We start from the raw sequence: 6347 nt of genomic DNA on the forward strand, positions 1-6347 counted from the left end.
CTTTTGGGGGAGCCACATATATATAGACGGGACTCTTTGTAATAGGGAGATACTTAGTACTAATTCCATAGAACATTAGCCTAATCTAGAGAGAGAAAATAGATTGTTATTCAAGCTTCCTTTATTGTATTCAACTTTGCTCAAGCTTTAATCTTCCATCAATCAATCAAGTATCCAAGTTTTCATCTTTCTTCAATCCTTTCTTTAGTAATATCTTCTCCTTTCCTTTAATATTATTTATTTGTTTTATTGTTACTTATTTTTGTCCATCTTATTAGTTTATCTAGTTATTATTGATTTCATATATTTCAATCATGTTTTGTTTTGAGTTTCTTGTGTTTATTTCTAGTTTTGATATTATGTTTAATCTCCCTTCTCTAGGCTAAACTCTTAGCTAGGGGAAGGGGGTGGAAGATATGCATTTAATGGTGGATGAATGATGATATTTGGATTGATTACATGCCTTAAATTGATGAAAGACATGATTTTTAATGGCTTGAGATTATTGTTGCACTTTATTTGATTGCCTTCTAGTTTAAATGCATGAAAATGATTTGAACTAGATTAAGATCACCTCTATTTTAATGATTGCATGAGAATGAGTTGTTAAAATGGAGTTTCATGTATTGTGCTTCTTTATTCTCTTGATTTGCTTGTGTCTAATAGGATGCATGAGAATGATCCTAATTAGCATAGACTTCTTTCATTGATTTGCCTAGACTATTGCATGAGAATGAATTGTTTAGGTAGAATCTTGTGTTCTTTGGCATGTTCATCATGATAACTATCATTGTTCCCCTCTTTCTAATCATGTTTGAAACCCCCAAATCCCTAGCGTCATTTTCTATTGATTTTAATCATCATTTTCTTGCTTACTTGTCGTTTTAGTGTTCTACTCAACAAAACCAACAAAACAATCCCCTTTTTCACTCTTGCATTAGTGATATTTGATGTTGAATTAGCGTGCTTCCCTAGTGGTTCGACCCTTTACTTGCCACTAACTAGTTTAGTGTAGGTTTAGGCTTTATAAATGATTAATTTGGTTAGGGTGTTAGCTTAACGACCTATCTTATCCCTATCAAATTTTGGTGTCGTTGCCAGGGAAGCGGCTTGTTTAGCGTCTATTATTGCCTTTGTTAGAGTCATTTTGCTTTCTTTTCTTTTTGTGTTTTTTGTCTTATCATCCTTGTCATTGATAATTGTTTGCTTAGATTTGGTGAATTCTTAGGAGGTCTCAAGGAGCACCCTCACATCAAATTGACCACGAAATCAACCGAACCTTGAGACAAGTCCGTAGGCTTTATCAAGACGAGGGAAGAGGTTTTGGTGATATAATTGATAGTGAGAGTGATACTTACTCTTCAAGTTCACCACGCGAATCAATGGCGGGACAAGAGAATGATGTCTTGTTTCGTGAGTTCAGAAATCCGGAGGATTATGAGCTCACGGGAGGGATTTGCTACCCGTCACGGAAACTAACTTCTCAATCCATCCACAATATACTCGAATGGTCCAATCGGAGCAATTTTCCGGAAGTGCAAGTGAGGACCCTATTGAACATTTGGACCGATTCCTTGAATTGTGCGCAATGACGCAAACCAATGAAGTGAGTCAAGACTACATTCGTATGCACCTTGTTCGGCAATCTCTCACCGGACGAGCAAAGAAATGGCTAAAGCAAGTAAAGCCTAACTCTCTCACAACATGGAGGGAGGTTGTAAAGGCGTTCTTGAAGCGCTTTATCTCCGAAGAGAAGACCGCCGAAATGAGAAGGAAAATTGCATCATTTGAGCAAGAGGTCGATGAAAGTCTTGGTGAAGAATGGGAGAGATTCAAAGAGTTGGTGCAAGCATGTCCCCACCATGAGTACAATCAAGGGTTGCTCATGCGGTTTTTCTACGACGGATTGGAGCCCATGTCAAGAGCCAATTTGGATGTGGGGGCGGGTGGTTAATTAATCAAGATCCCTCAAAATCAAGTTGAAGCCACAATAGAAGAGGTAGCAAAGAATTACTCTTGGGGGGGCCGAAGAAGAAACGCTCCAAAGAGAGGTGGTATTTACAAATTGGAGAAAGTTGCTCAATTACAACATCAAATTGATCAACTAACAAAAGGGCTTTCCAAATTGAACACGAGTGTGAATGCAAGCTCAAGTGGTGGAGCAAGCTCTTCTCAAGTTAACTCTTTCTCTTGTCAAAATTGTGGAGGAACGAACCATGATACATCCTATTGTGGAGGTTTAAGCTCCGAACATGTAGCGGCATACAACACAAGGCAAGAGGGATTTAAAGGAAGCGGCAGTGGAGTAGCTTGGAGACAACCACCACCCGAGTTTGTACCTCAACCTCAACAATGGAACCAACAAGCTCAACCTTCCTATAAATCCAATCCTCAATATCAAAATCCACCTCCATCTTAACCCCAAAACCCAAGAGGAAGCTATCCAAGGAACAACCAATACAACAATCAAACCCAAGCACCTCAAAGAAACCATCAAGAACAAGCACCTCAAGCGGAGCTAACTCAAACTCAACTCCTCCAAGCCATGCATGCGCAAATGCAATCTTTTGGGCAACAAATGCAAGAGATAAGAGCTCACAACAAGATGGTTGATTCACAAATAGCTCAATTGGCCGAGAGAACTCCTTTCAGTTCACCATCCACTCTACCCGGACAACCACAACCTAACCCATCTCACAATCCAAAACCCGATACATGCAAGGCGATCACATTGAGGTCGGGAAATTCCTATGAAGGACCAAATGAAGGGGATAGTGAGGAAAAGAAGGGAGGAGAGGAAAGTGTGAATGAAAACAAGGGAGGTGAGAAAGAAAAATGTGATGAGATAGAAGGAGGTTCGGAGAAGAAGAAGATAGACAATGAGAAGACAACTTCAATTCCTAGTGAGGCTAGGAATCTTGATGGACCGGTTCCTTTTCCCAGTTGGCTTGCGGAGAGGAAGTTGAATGACAAGTTCACAAAATTTCTTAGTGTCATAAAGAATTTGCATATCAACCTCCCTTTTCTTGAAGTTGTGACACAAATTCCATCTTATTCCAAGTTCCTCAAAGATATTCTCACCAACAAGAGGAAGCTCAATGATGAGCTTATCACCCTTCCACATCAAGTGAGTGCTCTTGTCCAACATAAGATGCCCAAGAAGGAAAAAGACCCGGGAAGTTTCACTTTGCCGGTGAAAATTGGGAACATGGAAGCTAGGGGCGCCTTAGCCGATCTTGGAGCAAGTGTTAGTTTAATCCCTCTATCCATTGCTCAAAAACTCAATATTGAGATGATCCCTACAAGGAAGACAATTCAATTGGTCGATCGATCGGTGAAATTACCTTGTGGAGAGCTTGAGGATGTTCCAATTCAAGTGGGACACATCTACGTGCCTTGTGACTTTGTAGTGATGGATATGGAGGAAGATGTTAACACTCCTTTGATTTTGGGACGTGAAGCTCTTAAAACTTTGGGGGCGGTCATCAATTGCAAGAACAACACCATCACTTGTGAAGTGGCCGATGAAAAAATTATCTTTGAATTTTCGAAGTTGCTCAAGACCCCCACGGTTGAAAAATGCTATAAAGTTGATGTTGTAAATGAGGAGCTAGATCGCTTGGGGAGGGTCGTGATGAGGCCTCAAGATCCAATGATTGAAGCCCTTACATGCAAAGAAGAGTTCCACTCTCAAAAGGCTAAAGAATTTGTCATGGAAATGGAGGAATCCTCAAAGGAGGAAGTTGAACAACAAGTTGAGGTCGAGCTTGAGTCCAAGGAGGAGAAATTGGAGGAGAGTTCTAAGCCTCCTCCCAAGGTAGAACTCAAACCCCTTCTCCCTTCTTTGAAATATGCTTTTCTTGATAAGGAGGGAAAATACCCTATTATTGTCAATGCTACCCTAGATGGTCTTAATTTGGAAAAACTTCTTGATGTTTTAAGGAAATATAGGGATGTGATAGGGTATAGCATTGATGATATTAAAGGTATTAGCCCTTCTTTATGCATGCATCGTATTCATCTTGAAGATGATCATTCCACCTCCATTGAACCTCAAAGAAGGTTGAACCCCCACCTTCAATAGGTTGTGAAGAAAGAAATCTTGAAACTACGTGAGGCGGGCATCATCTATGCTATCTCCGATAGCAAATGGGTTAGCCCGGTTCATGTGGTTCCAAAGAAGGGTGGAATGACCATAATTAAGGATGAAAAGGGAGAGGAAATCTCCACCCGGACGGTGACCGGGTGGAGAATGTGCATTGATTATAGGAGATTGAACAAAAACATCAAGAAAGATCATTTTCCTCTCCCTTTCATGGACCAAATGCTTGAAAGGCTTTCTAACCATGCTTTCTTTTGTTTCTTGGATGGGTATTCCGGATTTTTCCAAATCCCTATCCATCCAAGTGATCAAGAGAAAACTACTTTCACAAGTCCATATGGGACATTTGCATACCGAAGAATGCCATTCGGATTATGCAATGCTCCCTCTACTTTTCAAAGATGCATGACTTCCATTTTCTCTGAGATGCTTGAAAAAGAAATTGAGGTTTTCATGGATGATTTTAGTGTTGGTGGCTCGTCTTTTGACACTTGTCTTTTTAACCTTAAAATAGTTTTGAAAAGGTGTCAAGAGACGATTTTGGTTTTAAATTGGGAAAAGTGCCATTTTATGGTTGAGGAGGGCATTGTCCTTGGCCATAAGGTTTCAAAAAATGGCATTGAAGTAGATCCGGCCAAGGTTTCGGTGATTGAAAAGTTGCCCCCTCCTACTTCCATCACGGGGGTACGGGCTTTTCTTGGGCATGCCGGTTTTTACCGGAGGTTTATCAAAGATTTTTCTTCAATTGCCAAACCCTTGACCGAATTACTCAAAAAAGAGGTTGTTTTTTACTTTAATGAGGCTTTCCTTGAGGCGTTTCGTAAGCTCAAGGAAGCTCTCATTTCTTCTCCCGTTGTGCAAGCTCTGGATTGGAGCTTGCCTTTTGAGCTAATGTGCGATTCTAGTGACTTTGCAGTAGGTGCCGTTCTTGGTCAAAAGAAACAAGGAAAATCATGTGTAATCTACTACTCAAGTCGGACTCTAGATGAGGCTCAAAGGAATTACACAACAACGGAGAAAGAGATGTTAGCGGTAGTGTTTGCATTCGATAAGTTTCGGTCCTATCTCATATGCTCAAAAGTTATCATGTACACGGATCACATCGCGGTGCGGTATCTCATGACCAAGAAAGAAGTAAAGCCTCGCTTGATCTGTTGGGTTCTCTCTCTCCAAGACTTTCAGATGGAAATGAGGGACAAGAAGGGAGCGGAGAACTGTGTAGCGGATCATTTGTCTAGGCTACCATTTGAGAACAAGGAGGATGTACCGATTAATGATGAGATAGGATTCGAGGCTCTCATGGCTTTGATGTCAACTTCTACCCCTTGGTACGCGGATATAGCCAACTATCTTGCGTGTGGAGTCGTTCCCCCGGAGTACTCTTCTCAACAAAAGAAGAAGTTTTTCAAGGAGGTGAGAAGATACTTTTGGAATGACCCGTACCTATTCAAGCAATGTGGAGATGGCCTTTATCAGAAGTGAGTTTCAGATCATGAAATTCAAGGTGTTCTTGAGCATTGCCACTCACTACCATGTGTAGGACATGGTGGTGTTCACAAAACAGTGGCAAAAATCTCTCAATCCTTATTGTGGTGGCCGACAATTCATAGAGACGCCCGCCAATTCGTTGCGCAATGTGATAGATTTCAAAGGAGCGTAGGCATTACCAAGAGGGACGAAATGCCCCAACAAAGTATTCTAGAAGTGGAACCCTTTGATGTTTGGGGGGTAGATTTCATGGGACCTTTCGTTTCTTCTTGTGGGAATCTATATATCTTGGTAGCGGTCGATTATGTGACAAAATGGATTAAAGCCATACCCTCACCTACCAATGATCACAAGTTTGTGCTTAAGCTCCTAAAGAAGATCATCTTTCCTAGGTTTTGAGTTCCAAGGGTGCTAATTAGTGATGGAGGCTCTCATTTCGCCAAAAAGCAATTTGAAGCTCTTCTCAAGAGATATGGCGTTCATCACAAGGTTGGATTACCTTACACCCCTCAAACTCAAGGACAAGTGGAGGTCTCGAATCGTGAAATCAAAAAATTTCTTGAAAGGATGGTGAACAAATCAAGGAAAGATTGGTCTCTCAAACTTGATGACACGCTATGGGCTCTAAGGACGGCGTACAAGACTCCAATCGGCACGACCCCCTATAGGTTGGTCTATGGAAAGGCTTGTCACTTGCCGGTTGAATTGGAATACAAGGCTTGGTGGGCTATCAAGGAGCTTAATATGGATTTGTCTT

At 41.1% G+C, this 6347-nt stretch overlaps 1 non-coding gene across 1 annotated transcript; it reads right to left on the reverse strand.

The window, feature by feature from the left end:
* Positions 1-1762: 1762 nt before the first annotated feature.
* Positions 1763-1870, reverse strand: LOC145561005 (small nucleolar RNA R71). Its single transcript, XR_014093588.1, has one exon. It is a non-coding gene; the product is annotated as a small nucleolar RNA R71 (small nucleolar RNA).
* Positions 1871-6347: the final 4477 nt, after the last annotated feature.

This window comes from Chenopodium album, chromosome 9 (genome assembly GCF_948465745.1).
Source record: "Chenopodium album chromosome 9, dcCheAlbu1.1, whole genome shotgun sequence".
Lineage (NCBI taxonomy): Eukaryota > Viridiplantae > Streptophyta > Magnoliopsida > Caryophyllales > Amaranthaceae > Chenopodium > Chenopodium album.